Source organism: Amblyomma maculatum, chromosome 3 (assembly GCF_055883805.1).
Source record: "Amblyomma maculatum isolate TAMU_Amacu chromosome 3, ASM5588380v1, whole genome shotgun sequence".
NCBI classification, from domain to species: domain Eukaryota; kingdom Metazoa; phylum Arthropoda; class Arachnida; order Ixodida; family Ixodidae; genus Amblyomma; species Amblyomma maculatum.
This window is the reverse complement of record NC_139346.1, coordinates 166,332,185-166,358,903: the sequence shown is the minus strand read 5'-3', so window position 1 is coordinate 166,358,903 and position 26,719 is coordinate 166,332,185. Positions and strand designations below refer to the sequence as shown.

At 48.5% G+C, this 26,719-nt stretch overlaps 1 protein-coding gene across 1 annotated transcript in view; it reads right to left on the bottom strand.

The window, feature by feature from the left end:
* Positions 1–26,488, bottom strand: part of a (arc) — a 178,853-nt gene extending 152,365 nt beyond the window's left edge. The window contains exon 1 of the mRNA XM_084598509.1: positions 26,086–26,488. The gene's annotated coding sequence lies outside the window, so the exon portion shown is untranslated. The remainder of the gene's footprint in view (positions 1–26,085) is intronic.
* Between the last annotated feature and the right edge of the window lie 231 nt (positions 26,489–26,719).

Sequence of the window (26,719 nt, the reverse complement as noted above, 5' to 3'; positions counted from 1 at the left end):
AGCGCATGACTCTCTTTCCCTGCTCAGGATACATTTTAATGTACACATCGCCAGCTTTTTTTCTTTTTTCTTTTTTAACGTGATAGCATTAAAGGCCCAGTTCACTGGAAAATGCTTCGTCGTCGACGTCGTCGGTTTTGTGACCAAAATATCACGAGCATGGCCTTCGCAGGTGGTAGCTGGTGGCTGACATGAATGCGACTTGAAGAGACGACATGACATCAGAAAGCTGAGAGGAGCTGCCGACTCGAGTTGTTCATTTGAGGTGGGAAGGATAACCATCCAGCGCTCCTGTATGCCGAGTCAGGCACGCTCTTACGGATTCATATGTGCGGTGGTCGCCTACGACCTGAGCTGGACAACGAGGCAGCTTAGTACCTCAGCGTTAATGACGTCACACCTTTAAAGGCGGAGCTTAAGTGTGCTTCATAATTTTTTATCTGCTTATGGCTACCGAGAAACGAAATCTGCGACGAAACCGTTTTATTATCAATATTTTATTATGCTTTCTGGCGCTTTGTGTGGTCTGCTGATATCTAGTGGCAAGTGGTGTATACACATATTCGGCAATACTTGCTGTAGACGGAGCACGCTACTTGAATGCAACGCGCGCTGGAAATCCTCTTCGCGCAACTGCCGCTCCGCAGAAAGCGAATTGCAAAAGGGCTGGGCAGAAAAAAAAAAAAAAAAAAAAGAAATTCCCGCAAGGTACACCTTCACCCACGTACCTCTTCTTACTTGCTATGACGCATAAAATTCCGCAAAGAAAAAAAAAAGTAAAAGACAGAATATCATGAAAGGTAAAATCTTTCCGCACACTATAGGAACGACAGGAATGCGCACCGCGGACTCGCCTTGCCAGCTTAGTTTCCCCTAGTTGCGTTCATCGTTGTACGAGCTGCAAATGCGAACGGAAGCGCGGCTCAAATATTGCTCAAGGTTCTTACGCCGTTGCCGAAAGAAAGCGGAAATAAAGCCGCAGGATTTTTCAAGCTCAAAAATTTCATGCGCGGCCGGTATTGTTAAAATAAAGTATTTGAAAATTATATACAAAGTGATACACCTTCCCAACGGGCATATGAAAACACTCATGAATTGAATGTGAACAAAGCGGTATGTATATAAAGAAAAACTTGTTTGAAAGTTATGTGACACTATTGTGATAATACGGATAACAGTTGTTTAATTAAAACCGATGACTCCTCAGATGCAGGATTTCAAAAAGCGCCAGAAGTTGCTCGAAACCGAGACATCTTCAGGACCATCATGGTATTGCAGAAGTGCGCCCCAGGGCGTCGTCGCCCCGTCGATCGGCCGAAGTTTTAAGTCACAGGAGGCACTAGCATTGCATGATAATACCGGGAATCGTCTTGCACTAGCGAACCTGTAATAATGAATTAAAGTCGACCGTTTTATAGCCTTGTTCTGTGACTCAGAAGTTTTCTGTCGCCACTCGTACAAGAATCCAGAAAAGCCTAACTGCTACCGTCACCGCTTGTGGTTTAAGTCAGCCCCAGGAAGATCGTGGCGGTTTTTCTGGTCGGCGTTGAGCGAGATCTAGCCTCCCTAAGCGCTGCACGAAACAAGAACGGCGGAAAACGCGCACTGTCCGAAGGTGGCCTTTGTTTCTCCGAACGGCCGCGCCAGCTCACGTGCAATGCGGGAGAGGACGAGACGGAAGGCGGATCTTGCGCCAAAGAGAAATGCGGGAAAGGTACACTACACGCTCGGCTGCACAACCAGCCAACGTCGTAGTGTGCGAGCTGTGAGCTGCAGGAAAGGCGAATATTTCGACGATAAAATTAAACTAGGCAATTACGGGAAATCAGCTGCGCCTAATTAAACTACTCCACAAGTTGATGCGCATTTACTCCCCGTTACATCATGTTTTCAAGGTTGAGGATGCTTCTACAGCAGGATTGTGCGAAGCCAGCTGAGTAAGAACTAACAAGCACGATATTTGTTCATGCAAACGCGCTCCTTGCTTTACGCAAGTACTCTGGTCTCGTTGGGCAATTATGCTCTTTGTTGCCTCATTTAGGATGTCTTTATTGGCTGAAACTTATACTCGATGCCTTGTTGGCATTACCAGAAGCGGCCTGCACCGAACTGCTCTGCATGCTGGAGATTATATATATATATATATATATATATATATATATATATATATATATATATATATATATATATATATATATATATATATATATATATATATATATATATATATATATATATATATATATAGGCAGATATTATTTTTCTTCGTCTTGGGTTTTAGAAAACATGATGGTTCTTATTACGACTCACGTTGACACTGTCGAACCGATCGAGAAGGAATGTTCCGATTACCACTTTCAAGAATAAAAAATAGCTTTCGCTTCGTATTCATTCAGCCCTTATGCATTCAAGCGGGAGAGTTTTAGACCCCTCTTAAATATTAGTGGGATGTATCAGACTCCCCCTCCCTCGAGAACCCCCTGATTTTAAGTCCCAACTATATAGGATAAAAGCCTCGATTCCGCAACGCATTAAGGGTTGATAATTTTTGTTGATATCTATAGCAGACTCTTATAGCGATTGTAGCTTGATAATGTATACAGTGAGCGTAGCGTGCACCAGTGTTTAGATCAGTTCTACCTATGCTCTCAAAGGGAGCTCAGCGGAAGCCACACACTCATCATGTAAGTGGCTGCTTCGTGATGTAGAGATCACTGGATTTTTTTTTCCTTTCTTTTTTTGCCACAAATATATATGTGGCTCTTGAACAGCGTCAGTGAATCAAAGCAAAGCGCCAAAAGCGGGTGATGAAGCTCAGCTTTCTAATCTTTCCTTCCAACGGGCGCTTATTAGTCGCCAGCATAAATAAAACGGAGACAGCAATCTTCCACGAAGCGTGCTGTCGGTCTCAACCAAACACAGAAGCCCCAGACGGCGCCAAACGAAATAAGCGTTTGGGCTAACGAACGAGTTGCCTCTCTCCCCGACAGGTATACCACACTGTCCGATGCGCAAAGCAGACGCCAGTACCAACCTACCGGCCTACCACATTCGGCTCACCATTAATCACCCGATTAGTCGCCGAGGCGCTCTCCGGACAGGCCGATATTTCACTCGAAGGGACATATTCCCTTCAATAAATCGCAGTATTCCTGAGCAAGACGACGCCAGGCCGCTATACCCACGTTCGTGAACAGACGGCGGGAATGCAAAGAATCTTGACAGGTGCTAAATATATACCCCGGGGAAATATATGTCCAGTGGCAAGCAATACGGACAGTAAAGCGGCGCGAGCGGAGCGAGCAGGGGCACGGGGTCTTGGATACAGTTTCGGAGCTCGACAGGAGAGCCAAAAGACTAAATAATGCAAGCTGCAGTATAAGTGTGCAGCGCAAATCCTGCTTGATAGCCCTGTCTTTGCTATGCCGGAGACATCCAGTAGTGGCACCGCAGAGGCGCGTGCGACGACTCCGCTTCATTTGTAAGCGTGGGCGCCAAAGGTAAGACGGTTCCCCAGGGGGGTATCGGCAAGACCTGCCGGACACTGCTCGAAGACAGCTTGCTCCGCTGCCGGGCTCGCTGATGCATGTCCCGTCATGTCCAGTGCGCAATGCCTCTGCAATGCTGGATCTAAAGGCTTGCTGTCTGCTGCCTAGAGCGCAGGAGCAGTAGCAAAGAACTTGCACGGGCCTGTGGCCGTCCTTGAGGGAGGAAAGGACGCCGACCCACATGCATAGACAGAGGAACGAACCGAACGGGTCAGAAACGGAGAAGCAAAGCCAGTGTACACCGGAAGGGAAAGGGCAGCAGAGGGAGAAAGAGCGTACATTCTACATGCAGTGGTCTCTTGGTAGTGCCGTAGGGTTCCTGCCTGTGCCGGGGAGGCATTCGGTGGCACCGAGGAATGACCGTAATCTGACAACTCGTGGCGGTCGCACGGACAAACATTCCAGTTTGACTCGTCTCTATACTGCCGTGCGCGTGCCTGATTTTACTTTTATTTTTGTCTTCTTCTAAACACTGAACGTTTGTACAAGTGCTCAGGTTCTGCTGGCACGTTTGCACGGAAGCAGGGCTATCTATCGAGGCAAAGTGCAAGGAGGCTGGCTAAGAGGAAAACTTACGGGTCGTGTCGTGCAGAGGTGACAGCGAATGTAACCACAGCAAATGCTTTTCAAAGGGCAGTCAGAAACAAATGGTACTGACTTGTCGTGACGTCACGGTCAATCGCCGTCCGTCAAGTGGCGTAGCATTTTGGTGGGCTAATTAACTGGTTCAAGACGACTGACCGCAACGTCACAGTAGACCGAAGCCGTTAGCATTGGCATGGCCGACGTCATTGGCATAGCCGGACGGACGGCAGCAAGGGTGGCACGTGCACGCCGCCACCTCCGCGCTAGTCTGGCCATGTCTGGAGGAAACCAGTGAGGGAAATTTGCCGCTTAGTCCTAGAACTGCATCCGACTACAGATGCAAACATATGCCGTCTTCCATGCTTTTGTGACGCGAAAGCACGAGGTGGTATACGTGGGCGCAGAAACCCGGTGTCGCCGAAAAAAAAAAAAAAAAAAAGCGGCGCAAGAAAACCCCAGAGACGATGACAAGGTTAACGGAGGTCGATTGCGCCATAATATATCGACTATCGATATCGCTACGAATTACCAATACTAAACAACTAATCACAATTTCCAAACAGCGCTAATTTTAACTGGTCATTACAACAACATAACACGAAATACAATTGCATTACCACAAATCAGCATTATTATTGCGACAAATTAAAATTAATTAATAATTACACTGACACTAGTTAATATAAACCGCCCATATTGATTAACAAATCAGCATTATTATTGCGGCCAATTAAATTATTATTATTAATTCTGACACTAATAAATATAAACCGCCCATACTGATTAATACTAATTACATCACTTCAACTCTCAACAAATGGTAATACAACAACGTGTTTTTGCATCAGCGTGCACCGTAAGTCGCTTAATTAAGTGCGCCAGTAATTTTATTCTCACAAGATTGCTGAAGCATCGTATAAGGGTTTGCTGACACACTCCGTACGTTACTGGCATCCACGAGAACGGTGCGTCCCTGCTTGACGATCGGTACAAGTAAAATCGCACTTACAGCGGTATGAACGAAGCCCATTACTCGTTAGTTAGCCGGTGTGTTATTTGATAGCATTTTTAATCCCACCCGGGTACGCCCACGCAAGAAAGTGTTGTGGGTCATATCGCCTGACAGCTTGGGGTTGTCGACCAAGCAGCTGACCTTCCTTGCTGTTAACACTATATAAATTATGATTATAAATTATATTAATATTATAAATTATATTAATAAACACTATATAAATCTCGTGCCTTTTATTTTAACATTGTTTCAAGGAAGAGCGACTTAAGGCCATTAACGAAAGAAAGCGATTTCTACATAATCCGCTTTCGTCACACGGACCGCGTGGTGGGACGACAGTCGGGCCGTCGTTAACTTTCGGGTACAAAAGTGCAGCATAAATTAAAAACGCAACTAACTTGAAACGCGAATCCAATAATCGCGTAAAATGGATGACATTCGCAAAGGGTAGGCACGAGCAGTCATTACTTATGCAAGAAAGGCCAGTTGTGTATCCGCAACAGCACAAACCTTGGACCCAGTATTGATTCAGTGTTGGCAATGTCCGGTCCTACATAGGGCGAGAAATTGCTAACAATGTCTGGCCCTAAGTCTGGCCTACATAGGGCTATATAGGCAACGTGGTCCTACATGGGGCCGGGCACTGCCATCATTGTACCAATGCTGGGGCAGCACTGAGGGTGCAAGTGACCCTCGGAAACCGGACAGGCTATCTTCACTGAGCTGGAAATGCAACAAGAGAGCGAACAGTAACGAACCGAGCGAACCGCAACGGTTCGCCATTTGTCTTCATTTCCGAACCGTTGCGTCTGCGCGATTGGCGCAACGGTTTGGGAAAGCTCGTTCGCAGAGGTCGTGCACGCACCGAGTTGCATGCATAAGCCGCATTGTTCCACCATTGCGGCGCGGGTACGTGATGCCGCTCGCTATGTATCGCATCATCACCGCTTATCAACTCATTTGCATATGAAGACACGCACACACACAGGCGACGATCCTGCAAGAACGCGAGGCCAGAGGGCGCCCAAGGCTGTTTCGCAAGGCGTCAATGTGGGCGCGCAGCGCCGATATGCGCCGGATGTTGTAATAACAAATGGCAACCAGATCGCGCGTAAGCTACCAGCGTTTGCCGTGGGCTTGGCGAAGGCTGAATGAATGCCGTTCTCTCGGACGGTGCCCGGAAGATAAACAATACGCGAGGTATTTACACATACGGGCTAATGACATTAAATGAGATGGGTGTGTACACGGGACGGGGCTGGGACAGGAACAAATTCCCCATGCTCAGAAAAACATGCCAAGAGAAGTGAACTGCCCATGAGTAGCAATATGAGAGCAACTTTAGAGGAACATTTTTGCATGTTTATCAGAACTCTTCACCATAACAGTTAATAATAATAAAAATAATTGGTTCACAGGAAGGTAAAGACGCAGTATCTGTTGCACTTGTTTCTGCGGACACCTGAACCGCGCCTTAAGAGACAAGAGCAAGGTGGGAGTGAAAGAGAGAAAGAGGAGCCATAATGGAGGGCTGCGGAATATTTTCGACCACCTGGGGATCTTTAACGTGCGCTGGCACAGCACAGCACACTGACGCCTCTTTTCGCCTCCATCGAAACGCAGCCGCCGGCGGTCGGGATCGAACCCGGGTGCTCTTTCACAGTAGTGCACCATAACAGTTCGCAAACGAGCCCTATCATCTATACTTCGTCTCACAAGATATCTGCAGCACTGCGAAAGGAAGAGGAGCCCTTGCAATTGTGCTCCTATACTTCATCTCACAAGATACCTGCAGCACTGCGAAAGGCAGATGAGTCCTTGCAATTGTAGTGCGCGCGATCCTGATTGGACAGGGGTGCCTCTGCCTTTCGCAGTGCTTCAAACATCTTGTGAGACGAAGTACAGCCGCGTTGCAGCTGTTCGGGCTACACCTAGAAATATGCTTGCTCTACAGAACTCTACTAGCACCCAGGAAGAACTGTCGGCCTTCAAGACAGATTGATTGTCGTGACGCTGGGGCTATGTCGACCCGGCCTTCACTTGGTAGCGTGCAGAGACTCGGGGTTGAAGTAGGATTGAATCTTCGAAGTTGGTGAAATATGTACAAGCAGGTTTAATGGCACTTTGAGAAACTTATTTACAAGATTATTTACACGAAAAAGAAGGGTACATCAGCAAAATGGCAAGCGTTAAGAGTTCATAGCGAGAAGCGACTGGATGAGCCGTTTACCCAGGGCTCAGAGCGACATTTCGTGCTCTGCAGCGTCCTTAAAAACCCCCTATGTCCAGCCCCTCTCTGAAGATGCTGACCAACCAAATCCAGGGCACGCCCCTCAGGTATCGGCATCCAATCGAACACATCACTGCACTGATGGTCTGAAGCACTGACTGGTCCGGCATTCATTCGTTGGGCGTGATCACTTGTTGGCGGGAAAAGCTTGGGAACGGCGAGGAGAGGAGGTACATTTCTATTCTTCAGCAAAGAAACCACAGGCTGGTTCTGACAAGGGGTTTTACTTCTCAGAAACCCGAGTGCACGTGGCGCCGCATAGGGCTCCCAACATGGTCCCTTTTCGACAATTGCAAATCTTTCCTGTATTCCCGGGAAATCACTTAATGGCCGTATGAGTCATGCTCCTTTCTTGTCCTGCACGTCAGCGGACATGTCACTCTGTCGTCTCCTTTGGATAGGAGGCATTCATCACTGGAGGATAGCACTTCTCGACTGGAAGGGTGAACAAAAGAAAGCACTTCCTGCTATTTCCCGCAGGGGGACGTTTCTTTGTGTTTTTCCAGACGTTCTCTTGACAGGGCCAATTTGGCATTTGCAGGTTGTCCACAAAGCAAAACATGCTTACAAAACAGGATTCCTGGAAACAGGCTCACTTAGAGCCATTGGACCATCACCACATATTCACAAAACTTATCCATGCCCACAGGCGAACAATAGAGCGCGCAATTGCGGATGCTTGGTCGTAACAGCCTCCTCCCCCGCCAGAAGAGTCTCGGAGGGCAGCAGTCCCAGCTGCTGCATGAAGAGACGACTTAATGGCCTGCACGTGAACGCTTGAAGCTCGCTGTTGCTTGTCGCGTTGTCTTGATTGTTGTAGGCCAAATTGCTCGAGCTGTCTGAAACTCAACCACATGTCGAAGCAAGCACTCGGCTCCCGTCTGAAGAGACCAGGTCAAAAGAAAACTGCCATTGTTGTTCGAGAAAAGCCCACTCTCAAGACGTTCAGGACCCACGTATTCCTAGAAAACCAAACGTGCTGCTTTACATAGCCACACATATACAAGCGCACGAAAAAAAAAAAAAAAAAAAAAAAAAAAAAAACCCTGATTATCAATTTGGATACATGGTGAGGAACATCTCGGACCGCTTAGAAAGAGCGGCTAAGCGCGTCCGCATTCCCATTTAACTTCCCCTTTTTGTATCTTATTTCAAAATTGTACGGCTGTAAAATCAAGCTCCACCTAAGAAGGCGACTGTTCTTCGATGTCGCAGTTTGCAGCCAAGCCAGGGGACAATGGTCCGTCTCTACGGTGAATTTGGCCCCTCCAAGATAGCACTGCAATTTTTGAATGGCCCATACAATGCAAGCGCACTCTTTCTCTGACGCGCAATAAGCCCTCTCTCTAGAACTCAGCTTTCTGCTCAAGTAGAGCACGTGGTGCTCATTACCGTCGTCATCTCTCTGGCAGAGAACAGCGCCTAACCCTCGATCACTGGCATCACACTGGACCGTGAATTCTCGGCCATAGTCTGGAGCTCGCAATACCGGACGGCTAATCAGCACAGCCTTCAGGTTTACGAAGGAGGCTTCCTTTTGTTCGTCCCAGACTACATTTGTCGGTTCTGTCTTGCGGAGAGCGTCGGTCAGAGGGCTGGCCAAAGCTGAATAGTTAGGGATGTAGTGATTGTAGTATCCAGTCAGACCTAGGAATGCTCGAATTTCCGTCTTCGTGCTCGGCCGCGGGTAGTCTGCTACCGCAGAAATCTTAATCTCGCTGGGTTTCCTGAAACCTTGACCTACATTGTGACCCAAGTAGTCCACGGTCGCCCTTGCCAGGCAACATTTCTCGGCCTTTACGGTTAGTCCAGCTTGACGCAAAAGGCTCAGTACAGCTCTTAGATGTACCATATGGTCCGCCCATGAGTCGGAAAAAACCTCAATGTCGTCCAAATAAGGCACCGCGAATGTTTCACACCCCTTTAAAACCCTATCCATGAGTCGGGAAAAACAAAATGGAGCATTTTTGAGCCCGAAACTCATCATTGTTGGCTGGTAGCTGCCCGTCGGAGTGACGAAAGCCGCGTATCTGCTGGCGCGCTCAGTGAGCGGTACTTGCCAGTATCCTCGAGTAAGGTCCAGCGTAGTCACATATGCCGCTCTACTGACCTGTTCTACTCTCTCCTCAATATTCGGAATAGGATACACTTGATCCCTGGTGAGAGAATTTAGCTTTCGGTAGTCTACCACAGGCCTAGGGTCTTTACCTGGAGCTTCTACTAAGATCATAGGCGAAGCATAATCGCTTTCCGAGGGTTTTATTACTCCCAATTCCAGCATGCGAGTTACTTCCCTATCCAGAATTTCTCTTTGCCTTGGAGAAAATCGGTAGCACCTTGATCGCACTGGCACGTCTGAAGTCAGCTCAATATCGTGCTCAGTCAAATCAGTCCTGCCTGGCCTGTCCACGAAGCAGGCCTCAAACTCTGTTATTATCTCGCCCAGATCGGACAGCTGGGATTTCTTTAGTTCTCCTCTCTGCTCCGTCTTTTTGAGAAGCTCCTGAGCGTTGCTTCCTTTTCCGCTGAGGCAAATCAAGTTGTCCCCCATCTCCTCGGGAAGGTTTAACGTTAGATTTACCACGGCTTCCTTCTGCACATAAGGCTTCATAAGATTGCAATGATAAATGCGCACTGCTTTACGCCTATCGGGGATTTTCACTGCGTAGTTAGTGTCAGAAAGCTCTGCAACGACTTTAGCAGGTCCTTCCCACTGTACTTCGAGCTTATTCTTGGGATCATTGGCTTGCTCCATAGCTAAGTCCTCTCGGGTTCCACTTAAAAGTCTCGTGAGATTACTAGACACTGGCGGCAAGAGGTTACTTTCAAGAACGTCCTCATTCCGTGTCTTATCAAGCTCACTTTCATGTTGACTTATCTGAGATGCCTCGCTCTCAAAGTTTTCTGGCCCGCTATTTTCCGCATTTACCACTGTTTTAACTGCCGTTTCCTCCGCTGTTGATTTTTCTGAAATGAGCAGTGTAGCTAGTTCTCGCGCCTTTGAACGTGTTAAGGCCTGCACATCTCTGTCTCCGAAAATCAGAAGGCAAGCTTTGACCTTCTCGTAGTTGTCCGCGTCCTCCTTGTTTAGCCGCGCGACAACCTCCGCTGCCTCGCAGGGCAGAACCGTCAATAATCTCTGAGACCACGTGTCTCGCTGGAAGGACAGTTCTTCGCAAGTTCGCTCAAAGTTACCCAGATACAGACCGATATCCCCTGATATCACATATGGCTGCATGTACTTTGACATCTTGAAATCTGCCTCCTTGTTGAGAAGAGGTACCGCTAGCTGGGGACAATTGCCCGACCTCTTGCTCAACTCTACTTCTAATTTCCGGAGCTCAATTTCTAGCTCCCGCTTTTTTGCTTCTCTCTCAAGCTTCTCACGTTCGTGCTCCCTTTCCTCTTTTTCCCTCTCAAGTTCACGCTCTCTTTCCTCTTTTTCCCTCTGACGTTCGCGCTCCCTTTCCTCTTTTTCCCTCTGACGTTCGCGCTCCCTTTCCTCTTTTTCCCTCTGACGTTCGCGCTCCCTTTCCTCTTTTTCCCTCTCAAGTTCACGCTCACGCCTCTTTTCCTCTTTTTCCCGCTCTTTCTGCTGTCTGAGCTGCTCCTCCTTTTTTTGGGCGATGAGGTTCCATGCTTCACTGAGCTCCTCATCATCGGCTCCCAAATCTGTGATTGCCTTTATAATCAAAGGTTTTCGTGCCAAACCTCTTGTATCAATTCCCAATTCCTCACACAATTGCAACAGTTCCGGTTTCTGCAGCTTTTGTAGGTCCATGATCGCTCCGAGTGTCGGCTACTTCCAAAACAACAGTGCAAACTACCAAACCTAAAGGCGTTTCAACACTTTTTACCAGTTCTAAAATCTAACCCTGTTCTAGAACCTGGTCCACATCAGAAGAAAAGCCAAGCACTCACCCACACATGCGATCGATGTTCCGAGCTGCCCTCTTGGCCGATTGTTGCTCCTGCTTGTTGCTTGAGATGCCACCTCCGATCACAAGGTGTTGTGGCTTGTAGCTTCAGATCCACCTCCAATCACCAGATGTTGTGGCTTGTAGATTCAGATCCCAACGCTGGGCACCAGTGTTGGGGCTTGTAGATCCAGATCCTACCGCTGATCACCAGTTGTCGTGACGCTGGGGCTATGTCGACCCGGCCTTCACTTGGTAGCGTGCAGAGACTCGGGGTTGAAGTAGGATTGAATCTTCGAAGTTGGTGAAATATGTACAAGCAGGTTTAATGGCACTTTGAGAAACTTATTTACAAGATTATTTACACGAAAAAGAAGGGTACATCAGCAAAATGGCAAGCGTTAAGAGTTCATAGCGAGAAGCGACTGGATGAGCCGTTTACCCAGGGCTCAGAGCGACATTTCGTGCTCTGCAGCGTCCTTAAAAACCCCCTATGTCCAGCCCCTCTCTGAAGATGCTGACCAACCAAATCCAGGGCACGCCCCTCAGGTATCGGCATCCAATCGAACACATCACTGCACTGATGGTCTGAAGCACTGACTGGTCCGGCATTCATTCGTTGGGCGTGATCACTTGTTGGCGGGAAAAGCTTGGGAACGGCGAGGAGAGGAGGTACATTTCTATTCTTCAGCAAAGAAACCACAGGCTGGTTCTGACAAGGGGTTTTACTTCTCAGAAACCCGAGTGCACGTGGCGCCGCATAGGGCTCCCAACATGGTCCCTTTTCGACAATTGCAAATCTTTCCTGTATTCCCGGGAAATCACTTAATGGCCGTATGAGTCATGCTCCTTTCTTGTCCTGCACGTCAGCGGACATGTCACTCTGTCGTCTCCTTTGGATAGGAGGCATTCATCACTGGAGGATAGCACTTCTCGACTGGAAGGGTGAACAAAAGAAAGCACTTCCTGCTATTTCCCGCAGGGGGACGTTTCTTTGTGTTTTTCCAGACGTTCTCTTGACAGGGCCAATTTGGCATTTGCAGGTTGTCCACAAAGCAAAACATGCTTACAAAACAGGATTCCTGGAAACAGGCTCACTTAGAGCCATTGGACCATCACCACATATTCACAAAACTTATCCATGCCCACAGGCGAACAATAGAGCGCGCAATTGCGGATGCTTGGTCGTAACATTGATGCCTTAAGATATCAGTGCATATGAAAACCTACTAAGCAAGTATCGTGAATCGCATATCTTGACTTTGGCAAGCTGGCCGACAACTAGTGCAAAGAAAGCAACGAATGGAGATATGACGACTAATGCACTCTACCACCAGCACTAAAACGCGCTTCGTCTGTTCCAATACACCTTTGCAGCGCGCAACTACAGCTACAGCTGTTTTCTAGCACGTATAGCACATGCAGCCACGTGTTTTCCTACCGACCACGTCTTATGAATTATGAGACAAAGGGCTTCATCCTCCGTGGCACGTGACCTGCCAAAAGCCACTTGCGCATGCACGAACGCATTTTTAGTATTCGCTCTATTAACTCCGCCAGACACTACCTCCAGCGAGAGCCAATCTCGTAAACATCTCCAGCGACACAGCTTGCGAGTCTAAAGCAAGCACTTTTTGCCGCAACGTCGCCCACGAATTGAGGACATATGCACACACAAAAATACGTGCACAGAAACAAAGCGGAAGGAACCTCACCGACAAAACGACTTAGGCCCGCAAAAGGCCCAAGTCTGACGTACGGGGTTATGCGCGCGTACGCGTACGCAACACAAGTGCGCGCGCGCACACACGCTCACGCACTGTTTACCACAGGCTCACAGCGGATATACGCTGCCTGTCACGGAAAGACCGCACCCAACCAAGCCGAGCCAATCTAAGCCAAGCCTGAACGCATACGCAGCCTGCTGTTTGGCCATCTGTGATGCTCAGAGCGGAAGCTGAAATGGCCACCTGCTTACTCGACATTAAAAAAAAAAGGAAAAAAAAAAAGGAATACAGACACACGCACGCAGCGCCTGCTCCACTGCCTTACAGGCACTAGAGTGCTCAAAAATAAAGACAGTGGGGATGTGTGCCCTTCCCGGCCCATTTGCAGGAACACACGAACCTGATTCGAACGAGAATCACAGTGTGTAACCACGCGTGCCTACTTGTCCCTTGTTATCATCACTGCGTCATTGCAGGCATATGTAGTAGCAAGGATACGTAGAGAGTAACCTCCAAGCGAAGTAGATTATTTCGCTAGGAGGGCTGAGGGAAACCACAGTCAACGCTTCGCTTATTCAGGTGCGGTTAAACGCGCCAACGGAGCGAAATAAAGTTTCCGCAAACGACCGTACTCGGCCGCAACGGAGGAAGCAGCTATGGTCATTGTTTAGACCGCGTTGTCCTTTTTACTAGAGAAGCACGACCACAGACCACGACCGTCAGTGTTGAGCGAAATGTCAACCTGATCCACATCGACGATTCACACGAAATTCATATTTTTTTAAACATGCTTATAGAGTGCGATAAACTAGTGTGTCACAAACAGAATTCTTTTTTTTGTGTCAAGCTGAAAACATCGCGGAAATGCCGAAGTCCGGTCGTCAGCATCTTCCTGCTGTGTGACCCAGACGACGCGTTCCAGATTTTTTTTTTGTTCTGTTTTCTCTCGTCACGGCATTTCCAACTACGACGCATGAAGGTGTTTGCCGCGGCTGACGAAGCTCGTGGCGGTATAGGGCAAATAACATTTATGATTTCCAACGGCCCACCGGACCGACTGCACATGACTGACCAACATTAAAAAAGGAAAAAGGTGACCATTGTAGCAAGCCGTTCGCACTTCAACCTGAATGAACAACAAAACGAATGGACTCAATCCAGCTTCGAAATGCGTCGATCTAGAATACGTGCGAACGAAGCGATAGATAAGCGAAAGACGAACACGGCAATCTCGGTCACTCGCCTGTGGAAGACAAGCTGCTGCTCATCCATACGCGGTTACGAATGGGGCCTCGGAGAGGTCGCGACCATTTTTCTACTCAGCAATTACGTGCACTGCAGATAATTTTGCTTGAGGCGCCATCATTAGAGTGAGCAGGGTGAAAGCGGTCAAAATGTTCTCGACCATCATGCTTGTCTGGACATTTCCGGCCTGATTGAGCTACGTATAGACACTGCAGGCAGGTTCGAAAGTAACTACGGCTTAACGCATTGATTGAGTCGTTACCTATTGCAGGAGGATATTTTGCAATAGCATTTGTTTATATTTTGCGGGCACGCAGTGTTGTCGCACTTCGTAACCGCAGATATATAGAGTCCCACACTTCTGTCTGATACTGCCTGCAGAACCACTGTTCGTGATGTGAAAACTGATAGAACTTAAAAATACGAGATATATAGTTAGGTGCAGTGAATCGATAGCCGTGAGCGGGCATAACGTGTGTAGATAGCAGTCAATGACCCCACGATACGTGAAGTATACTGCACGCCGTTCTACACGTACTGTGTACCGGGTAACTGCACGCAACTAGGCATGGCCGGTGGGTCCTTTTCCGGCCCGTCACACCCCAGCAGTAACGTTTCCTGCGTGCGGCGTTCACTGCTTCCTAGACGCATGCACGCAGCCATCCAAATCTGGCCGCAGGTCTGCACACCCTGCAGAACACACGAATCAATGTGCATATAGTGAGAGCAGTCGGGTATAGTGTGGTGGCGCGCTGCCTTCGGTTAGGCCTGAAATTTTGCCCGACTCTGAGCGCCTCTGTTGCACGACATTAGCGTATTCTGAGGACCTGCCCGCTATTGCGTTGTCCGTGCCCAAGTACTCCCCAGGCGCAACGCTAGCTGTTAATATTGCGTACACACGAGGTTACCAAGGTAACGTAAAGGGGCGTGCATATAACATTAGAAAACCATAAAAAAAAACAACAAAATTACGCTGGTCGAAGTGTCCCGCGTAACGGGATGAGAGCTGAAGAGTGAACGGTGACGGGACCCGCCCCTGAGTTTCTTCGCAGTTTGCTGTTCCTGTTGGAGAGGAATTTCTTCGCGGGTAAAGCCGATTAATACGCCCTCCTCCTTTTTGTTCATTTTACTGTTCACGGTAAATATCGCTTCGCGTCTGCTTCGAGCACCGCAGTATGAGCTCTACTTTGTTGCGGCGCTAAACGAATCGCTAGACATCACTTCTCTCGGCGCCTTTACACATAGCAGCACATACACTGGAAACTTCGGGAATGCTTATATTCCGCGATCTCCCCGTAGCGACATTTTTTTTCTTCACCCTATACTCTCTCATACTATAGGTTTCATTACGCAGACAAACACACACGCACACACACAAAAAGACAGGATCATGAATCATGGATCCTTCACTTTTCTGAGCTTGGTGGAAAGGAATAAAGACGCAGTAACACTTTTCGGTGAACGCCTCAACGCGCGGTGGGGGAAGAGATGCGCCAATAAAACGAAAGGTGATCGCAAGGATACTGTGTCGAAGCAATGCAACTGATATCGAGACAGAGTACAGACTCCTGATTATATGGGCCATACGTTGTCGGGATCACAGCTCGGGACTTATCAGGATGCTCAAACTGGCATTTGAGCATCCTGCAATGCTCAGCATCCTGAGGTGCTGAGCATTGTCAGCACCATCGCAGTGCCTGAGTGGGTGCAAGTAGTCGCAGTACATTCCACGTCGCGGAAACAAAGCGTGTAAACAGGTCGCTGCGATGAATTCAGTTTTCATGCAGTAAGTACTGATCCCTGGCGCTTTTTCAGAATTACTACTCGAACCTAACAGAGCTTCATGATGACTAAGTTGCCCTCAATTTCTTTCAGTTCAGTGAGCGTAAAAATAGCGCGGTACGTTGCATCACGAGACATTCCCGTACATACAGTGGCGCCTTCATACTGCTCTATTTTATGATCCATAAAAAATGTTATATTCCGACTGCTTTATATTATAAGGAACCGCCGCTAAGTTTGCCGTGTCGATCACTGGGTTGTAACAAAAACCTAACAATAGGAGCAACCATTTAGGCACACCTATGGTCTGCCTGAATAAAGCTGGATCCCTTCGGCTCAGTCATCGAGACGCAGTAACCTGCAGCGCGCGTTTCTCCGCCCCCAATCATACGGTCATATGCAAGGAATGCTATCATCCAAACACGTGCCTTTAATCGCCAGAACCTGGCTTTGCGATACCGCGATTCAAGCGGCTCTGAGAAGACAAGCGTACAGTGGACTACAGCTCCGCATATAAGCAGTGCTGTATAGTTGTGCATAGTTTTACTCGAAGCGATTAAGCAACAAAGCCCTCTGACATATCATGTATTGCCCCATTTATCGCCGATACATGTTACAAGTAAAAAAAAAAAAGTCGTTTTCCCAGAAGCGCCTGCGGTTGTCAATGGTCTCGTTTCCTTTCTCGACATGCTATCTATGGCAACGATAATGTGCAGGCGACAAAAAGAAAGCTCGCGAGGCCGATATCAGCCTCGCCTGCAATAAATGGCATAGATACAATTAACGTATCGGGGAACAGTATCGGGCACAGCACTCACCACGTTTTGCTCCGCGCCCGTGAAGATTTCTATCTTTGCCGGCGTACAACGGCGTTTTTTCTCAAGGGCGCCATTTATGAGTCGATCTCACCTGCTATGCGAACGCTTGCATGCCGTTAAAGGCGCCCTTTCATTCCACGCCGAAGGCATTCTCTCCGCAGTACAGAGTACATCGACTGGTTTATACGTCGAGGCCGTTTCCTTTTTCTTTTTTTTTTTTTTGTACACGTGCTGCAGCCTAAAGGGGTGAAAGTTAACCAGCGCCAGGGGTTATCAAATTAGAAGTGTTCTGGCTGGTTCGCGTCTGTTCCGTATTCGTCTTTCTATGTACTACTTTTCGTGAAAGCGCATGTTATTAATCGCGCTGCTGTCTAGCAAGAAAGCGGCTCGTTAAGCGCAACGGTTCCGCGTGCAAAAGGTAGCAAGTGGCGCAGAAAACGCAGTATTGACGACGCTGTGGGGACTCGTGGGCTCGTGCAGTACCTGAAGAACAGCACTTTTCGTTATTAACCATATGGTCGTTTCACGTGCGAGGCAGAGTAGTTCGGCGAAGCATCTCCGCAGCTGCTAGCGCCTTGACAGTTTTCATGTAGAGACATGACCGGCCTTTGCATCCAAAACACTTACAGGCCCCGCCGGAGTAGCGCAGTGGTTACGGCGCTCGACTACTGTTCCCAAGGATGCGAGTTCGAATCCTGGCCTCGGCGGCCGCTTTTCGATAGAGACGAGAAGCAAGGCGCTCGTGTACTGTGCGATGTCAGTGCACGTTAAAGAACCCCAGGTGGGCGAATTTTCCGGAGCCCTCCACTACGGCGTCTCTCATAGCCTGAGTCGCTTTGGGACGTTAAAACCCCACAAACCAAAACATGTACAGATCTTGGGAACGTAACAAAAACGCCTTAAATGTGCTCTAGTAAACAAAGAAGAAACTGAAAACTTCCAGACGTAGCTGGTGGCAATGCTTGGTGGTGATGTGCAGAAAAAAAATTCTACATCTCAGGTTCGGTTTGGTTTATGCGGTTTGAAGTCCGAAAGCGACTCATGCCGCGCGGGACGCCATCGTGGAAGGCTCCGAAAATATACCACCTTGGGTTCTTGAATGTACAGTTACATCGTCTAGTACATAGGCGCATTGCTTGTGGCCTCCACAGAAGAGCGGCTGCCGCACCTAGGATCGAACCAGTCTCCTTGTGTTTTAACTACTCTGCCACCCCAGGCGGAGGTCTGCATCTCAGAACACACAAGCCTACGGCCCAGACACAATGTGTGATCCCTTGGTTTGCACGAAGTGAGCTCAAGCAAGCCAGCTGAGGTAATCAAAAAGGCCAAGCACACAGCTGCAATGAGAAAGCAAAGCAAGGAAATAAAAATGGAATTAATTCTTTAAGTAAGCGCTAAAATTTCTTATGAATGTTTAACGTGTTTAACGTCGTTTGAAGATCCTTTGTTTAACGAGTCTCGTCTCGTGGTGAGTACGGTAGCATCCTTAGAACGTGACAGCTGGCTAAAGACCCTCACCTGTATGCATGACACGCCCCGGAAAGACTGGAGAGTCAACCTTTGCATGCGACGGCACCGAGTTAAGGCCAACTCATTTTGCCCCGGTAAGCCGTGACCTCTTTTGCTAACCGCGTTTATGCGGTTGTCCGTAAGTGTCGATCAGAGCGACTCCTAGAGGACAACAGGTAGAGCCAGAAAGAGCAGAAAAGCAGTGCACTAATTTAAACCACTGCAGATACCATAACTGATTAAGACAATGCCCGAGCGGTGCGAAGTTGCACGTTCTAAGCCAACTGCACTGGCTTCAGCCGTCGGTGCATGGTTGTCGGTCCAGTGAGTTAAACAACAAAGTGCGCGCCGATAACCGGCTACTTTTGAGCTGCTTGATTGAAATTAAGGACGGTAATAGAAGGTTACGCGAAAAGATTCCAGCGGCCGTATATAAGCTTGCCGGATCGGAATGCAACAAGTCCACTGGCAGCCAAGTACAAGAACAAGGGAAAGCAACGCATGCGAGCGAGGCTCGTTCTATACGAGAACTTAGAGTTCTGAGCGACGCATTTGGAGAAAACGGTCTAGTCGCCGCGATATTTTCTTAATTAGGACATGGTGCACGTAAAGTAGACATTGACGTGCGCAGAGGTCATAAAAAACTAAGTGATCATAGCTCAGCTGAACCTTGTAGACATGGGATGCGATCGTCAAGACAAATGTATACCTAGGTTTGCATTCAATACACTAAAATCTTCATTGCCCCACTCCCGTTATTGCACATTCCTCAACCATTCTTCCGGAGGCTATTTCGTTTTTAGCAGCCTCTGAGCTGGAGCCGTAAGCCCAACCACCTACTAGCCAGACACACAAAGTGATAGCGCGAAACTGGTAGGAGCAAGAGCATTGGCTCCCGAGATTAGCGAGCACCTAGATCCAGGGATTGTGGTGAATAATAAAAAAAAATAGGTAGTCTGTGGGCCATTGCGGGGGAAGCCCACGGTCAGACGCCCGCGGCCACAAGCACACAACGGCGTCAGGGTTTTTCACGACGCCCATGCATGTCTCACGCACTGCTGCATGCGTATGTGTACTCCTACAATCTATAGCGCTCACGCAGCCAGCCACAGTGCCAAGTGGCACAGCAACACACACGCACGCGGAAGGAAACGGCACCGACGGAAAAGCGACCACGGCAGGGCGTCCATCTGTGCGACGGCGATTATGCTGGCGTCGCCAGAGCGCACACATCTATATACATGCAGTGGGGGCGCCGCGATCTCTTATGCAGTCGCGCGCAGGCACACGTATAACGGAGCAGCCGACACACCCCCGTGTGTATACATGCCAGACTGGGAGAAAGAGAGGAGGGAAAGAAAGAACAGCGGCCAGATCTCGGCCCCGGCATTCAAGATGGAGCTATCGCACACGTCGAAGCAACCCACGCCTTTGGCGGCGAGGTACCCACGCGTCATCAGCGACGGCGTACTCCGCAAAAATAAAGGAACAAGAAGAGGAGAAACGCGGCTGTCTTTCTGGCGCGGACTTGGACGTTGCTTCCGTTTTCTCCCGGGACGGACATGTCGGCCGGACAGGTTGCTGCGCCTGGCCAAGTAGCCCGTTCGCCGTTGCTACGGTCTACTGACAAGCGTTATGCTTTTATGCTTTCTTTTCTCACCGTGGCCTGGCATGGCACAGCGCGCGAAAACGAGCTAATCATGCAGGAACGGCGCACCCTCGGTCGCAAGAGTATGGAAGGAATATGTTCGAGACAGGAAGGGCGAAGGGACAGCAGTGAGAAGTGGGAGGGCCCTGCGGTGAGGCAAGGAAGCCGAGATGAGTGCACAGGCAGTATTAACGGAAGAGCCGGTCACATGCTAATAACCAGTTCAGTGCGAAGCTGCAAACTATCGAGGCGGTGCGTGGCCGTTTCAAGCAAGGGGTCGGAAGGATGAATACGACCTTCGGCAAACTAAACATATGCATGTTCCGCTTGACCGACGGAAACAACAGCCTTTGGCAAGTACAGCCAGACTCTCTGCTAGTTTCAGTGATTGACTGGATGTCTTTGTGTGTCATATGAATGATAAAAAGCGCTGGAAACGTCAGCTACCGACTGCTAACTTTCATTTTCTCGAGCGCCAGTCCTCAGCTGCCATCATAAGTATGATGTCCATGATCTAGGAGCAAATGCAGCAACATGAAAAGCAGCCCCGGAGTGTTGTTTTTAAAAGGTTGTTGAATATTGTCACTTTTATGCCTGCACCTTTCCCTGATTTTTTGACACCTGCGCTTGTAAATTTTCTTTCTGTATTCATGTACCCACCCTGTGAAAATCCCTTGTGGAATTGCCAGTAGCCGAAATAAATAAATAAGTAAAAGGGGCCTGAAGTAAGTAAGGCAACGCCGCAAGGCACGCACACGCGAGATGCATCTATGTATGGTCTAAATAAACAAAGAAGCCACTAAAAATAGTCACACCAGTACGAAATTCGAGAACGCATCGGTGCAGGCCATCCGTATCCCGCAGCCATAAGCCACGGAGTTCTTGAGAAGAACACCAGGGTTGTTCAAACGCCGGCACAACATAGGATACTTGTCGCATTAGGTGCAGCGCTCGAGTTGACCGGCGTCAGTCTTTTCCAAACATGATATTAACCTCGAATGATGCATCGAATGAATTGATTTTGAGGGGCGCCGGTGCACTCATTTCAATCAACCACATGCACAACAAAGGCAGCTTTCTGCCCAAAGGCAAACGACCTCATCAAGCGCGCATCCTGGCTGATGCACGCAGAAAGGTCCGGAAAAGCAGCGTGCCCACGTACCAACACAATATGTATGTATGCGCGAGAGGAATGTGAAGGGAATCTCCTCTTCCTACACAGCCGGTATATACACGGACGTTCGCGTATATACTAACTCAAGTGGGTCACACAACGCATCCATTGTTCACCTACGGGCCGCATGCACAGCGTGGAGAAGAAGAAAGGGACGAGTCACTTTCTTCCGCGCGTGCCGGTGGACCCCCAGTGTTTATATTGTATGCCAGCAGCCGACCTTCCGGGCAGGGATTCCCACGTGTCGTGACGGCGATGCAAGGAAAGCCCAGAGTTATAAGGATGACGCCCTATTGAAGACAAGCGCGAGTAGTCTTTCCCGATGTGAATGTTCTTTTAGACGATACCTGTTCACTGAAATGATGGTTTGGTTTGTGCGGTTTAACGTCCCAAAGCGACTCAGGCTATGAGAGACGCCGTAGTGGAGAACTCCAGAAATTTCTACCACCTGCAGTTCTTTAACGTGCACTGACATCGCACAGCACACGGGCGCCTTGCTTTTCGCCTCCATCGAAAAGCGGCCGCCGAGGCCGGAATGATTGTACGTATATTACAGCGTAGCCGTCACATTTAGGAGCAGCACAGCCCAGTTAATGTCGAGGTGGCATTTTCAGTAAGCCTTGAAAGAAAGCAGAGTTAAAGTGTGTACTGAAAGACTGTAAATGTTAACGCGCTTAATATCCTAGCCCATAAAAGGGTGTCGATTAGGTACTTCCCACTGCTTACAATGATTTCGTTCGTGTACATGTTATTTGCGAAGACAATAAAAACATGTCACGCTTTGAAACCAATGACATCGTCAGCATTGCAGTCGATAAATTAGTTGATTTCATTGTGCGGCCGACACTTTAGTGTGTGACTTAAATACGACGGTAGACTACGCCCGTTACACAGGAATACCCAAATTTCGCTAAAATTGTTAGCTCTGGTTTTTAGCTTTATTCATACGCATCAAAACAAAAAAAATTAGAATGTCTCTTCGATCTCTTAAGAGGAGAATGGCTAACGCCTACCCTTCCTCCCCTAACATTTGCCTCGCATCGTTTCCTCTTATCGAAGTTCGTTGCAGTGCTACAATATAATTATAATTGGTTTACAGGAAAGGAAAGAAGCAGTATCGATCTGTCACACTTTCTCCGGCAAGTGAGTTTGGATGCTAACCATCGTTCCTGCCGCGTGGCGTTCCTTGGCGCGCGTTCAAGTGTGGGATAGCAGATGTCAGAATGCTATACAAGATCACATTTCGCGGAAAATGACAGATCTCGCGCACAGACCTCGTGCAAGGGATTTCGTTCCATGAAGCTAGGAAGGAAACGGCCTTATAATCATATGGCGCCAGACACACAAGGTGAACTTGCAGTGCATAAATGCGCAAGTGAGAGCGTTGGACCTTCGTTACACTATTCATAAAGAAAACAAAGAACCAGCAGTGTATTTTTACTACACCATTTGACGGTCCGGCGCAAAAAAAAAAAAAAAAAAAGAAAGAAAGAAAGAAAAAGAAAAACAAGCAAAGTTAATCTTTTGATAACATAACCGAACCTAACCAAGCGGCTGTATGGCACGCGGAGTCAGTAGGAATTTGTCTCATTATCACCGTGTAGAGCTGGCGCTTCAAATAGAGCTCGCTACCATGATTGCCGTTTGTATGGTGGCCTCCTTGGAGGGTCCCGTTCCGCATCACTTCCGTCTCGTGAGCAGCAAATGATACAATCTACCCGAAAGCCCAGTGGCACTGTTTGCAAAAATCTATTCGAGTCTTCAAAGTGAAATACCGGGGCTGTCAAACATTCTTTCCTTCCTTTTTGATATCTAATAATAATTAACCATATACTACTACTACTACTTCAGAGTGCGAGCAGTATTAGAAAGCACCATGTGCGCAATCTCATGAGTGCTCGCTCCTTGCATTTTTGGAGAAGTGGTTTATACCTTCGTTGCACAAGCACTCCGCTACCCCCACCGCTGAGACGAAAATTCGCGGTAGTTATGGAAGGATACAACTTAAAAAAAAAAAAAAAAATCCTTCAGCCAAAGGCGCGACGTCGAATAGATTTTCATGACTCCGCGGTTAATTCTATTCAGCTGTTGTAAACCCCTTTTCATCTACGAAACCCTGATTTGTCACGATGGGATGTCTAAGTGGATTATCCACGTAGTCATAAGAATAAGTCGACGGCAGTGGTTGCAGAGGGATCACTTGAGGGGCGAACACAACATTTTTCTTTCCTTTCTTTGTCTCTGATCTAAACGTGACTGATCGGCTGCAGTTCGTTGCGCTCCATTACCTCCAGCTGAGTGACGCATTAACGAGAAAGTGAAATAAGTGCGCGGCGGCACCGAGGCTTTTTGTCATGAATACACGCGAAAAAAAATTGAAATTGAATCATAGAAATGGTGTTCATTGTTCTCGTGGCGGAAAAATATTGCTAAAGAAAAATAAGATTGATTTATAGGAACTCTTCGGACAGCCTGATTTTCCCGATTTATGGCGCGTTCTTTGGTTTCGATATTGTACTTTGAAAGCATCGGAATACTGCCGGAAAGTCTACATAGAGGAGAGAAGGAAAGTGTATACTAATAAATGTCGAAACTAGTCATGTCTACTTGGTCGTCAGCAGCTAAAGAGAAAAGGGACTGGCGACCCTTGATACACGTAGATATGTACTAGCGAATGTTTAAAATAAATATGTGCGGAAATAAGACGATATGAAACGCTGGTCTCTAGTTGTAGCTAAGGGCAGTTGCCGTGTCAAAACAGATGACTTGCGGGATCGAATCCCGGCCTCGTCGGCCGCTTTTCACTGGAGGCGAAAGGCAAGGTGCCCGTGTGCTGTGCGATGCCAGTGCACGGTAAAGAATTCCAGGTGGTCGAAATTTCCGGAGTCCTCCACTACGGCGTCTCTCATAGCCCGAGTCGCTTTAGGACGTTAAAACCACAAACCAAACCAAATGACTTCATATAAGTCCCAATCATCAGCGCAGTCTCCCGTCCACTTTATTGCTTCCAACAGTGCTTCCTTGCCGTCCTACACACACCAATTAACCAGCCAATATTGCTAGTAATTTCATAAAACTTTCAGAACAGACTGCCAACCACTGAACGTATTTCTGGATTGTGTCGCCTAAGGTAAAGGTGGCTTCGGCCTAGAACACGCTTGGCGAAACAATTGTTAAAAGCACGGGAGAAATCCAGGAAGGGAGAGAAGTCATTCCTACGGCAAAAAAGAAACCTCTCCTGGCACGTAATGAACACGCGGCGAGCTTCGTGAAATCTCGCGCAAAATTTGTGGGCTAGTCAGTTACGCATTCTCGTGGGTAGCAGGAGAGGAAAGGTGGACAAACGTTCTCGGGGGAGGGACACCGGAAAAAACGCGCCGGGCGTTGTAATGCAAGCTTCCCTCCCTCACGAACGTTTTTTTTTTCTTTTTTTGCGTCGCGCTGATTTGTTACCCGTGCACGAGAGTTCCCCAAATCATCAACAAACGAACAACCCTCACACACGGGACGATATCCCCGACACCTGAGCAAAGCGAAACCTGTTTATGGGTCAAGAATCCCAAGGTAGAGTGTACTAGCACACTCTACCCAAAGCATGAACAGCAGTTGGCCACCGGCCTGTACAGATGCACTGCTGCACGTGAGCGCGGTGCGCGCGCGTGTGTTGGAGGAAAGGGGGCGTATTAGAAAGGCGTCGGGGAGCGGTAATCGTTGGCCGCAATTACGTTTGAAAGGGTTGGTTTCAAAATGTAAGCCGCTGTGCACGCATGTTCAACAGACCTCATCTCCACCTCTTCCTCGGAAGTACTGCTTTTTTTTTTCCCGCCCTCCTCGAAAGGCACTTTTCAACCGTGTTCAACGCGTGTTATCTCGGAGTAACGAAGAAAAGGACAACGAAGGAGTATCAGCACGTTTCTGACGCACCTGCGTAAACCAGACTCGGAACTGGAAACAGGTGTGTTTCAATGCATAGGTGTGCACCTGACGAAGTGCACCTGGCAGGCATATCCGGGTCCTGCGAGCACTGTTCCCTCTGCTCTCTTGCTGTACTGAATGACATCGCGAAACGCTCGGCCCTGCATGCAGTCTGTAAGCTGTCAAGTTCCTCACACAACTTTCAGGAGGATATCTGAGAAGTATAAACCTTTGTTCAGACTTTGCTTTCATTTCCTGCTCGGACAAAAAAGAAAAAAGGGGGAGGTGTTGCTGGGGGAGGCGAGACCATCGCCACCTGCTATATTCATTTTCTAAAAGGAGGTGGGAGGATGCCCCTTCACCTGTGCCAACCACCATCCGAGGTTGACTGTGAAAGCCAACGTGTCTAAAGCACAGAATGATGCATTTCCTTCACGAATACTAATTTTGACTTGCTCCTCGTGTTCGCCCTCTTGCTCCAGGGAGGCGCGAGTGCTTTTGTAGATAAGCTTAGTACTGTGAAATTTCGGATTCACTTCTACCCTTCAAAGTACCCTCCCAGGTAGATTATCTGCCATCTACCCATTCCTTTTCTTTCGAAAAAGAATATCGTAATGGCCAATTTTACTGCAACGAAAACTCGGAGGGAAAATAGGACCCATTCCTCTATTTTCCTGACTCCGGCAGACTCGGCAAATACGCAAAAATATACAGCTCACAGATCTCTGTGGGGAACCACTGTTCCAGGAACAAGTTCTAAACCACGAAACTTCTGGAAACCTTTAGTAGCATAAAACCCGTGTCCATAAAAGTGCGATTAATTAAACTACTCTTCACGACACGTTCGCCCACAGCTAACTAGCTTTCCGCCCGAGTAACGGCGTAGATCTCCCGCTGAAAGAAGGAGCGACTCACCTTGACTGGACAGACTAGCGCAGTCTCCCTCGCAGACCTTCTGGAATGGAACGATGCAGCTGCTGGCGGTTTCAAGGCGTCCCAACAGTAATCCCAAAGTTGCTCTCGACGAACACCAAAAACACCCAGCGGCGAATCGGCAAAGCACACCTCCAGCAGCGAAAAAGGAAACAACACGGACACATACGCGCTCTGTTATTCGAGAAGCGGCCCAGGAAAATTACCGCGCTTTGCTTTAACGTTAATGAACAATCACAGTTGCACGAGCAATACTCCAACGGCCGCGGCCTGTAGCGCGAACCGACCGGACACCCTCCTCGGCCAACGAGCGCACCGCTACACTCGCACGCCGCGCCAGACTCGACTACAGCGGCGGCACGTTCTTGAACGACGTTGCTGCCGCCGACCACGCCACCGATTCAAGAGCGCTCGCGCGACGGCGACACAATCGGCGGAGGAGAAGGAGAGAGAAGGAGCCGCTGCTACCCTCCCGTCGTTCTCTTCCTCTTTCCACCCCCTTCGACCACTCCTCCTTTTCGATCTCTCCCCTTTTCTCGGCACCCTCCTCGCCTGCACATCGTCTAGATCGCGCTTGATCCTTTCCTGGTCGGATTCGACTCGTGAGGCTGCGATG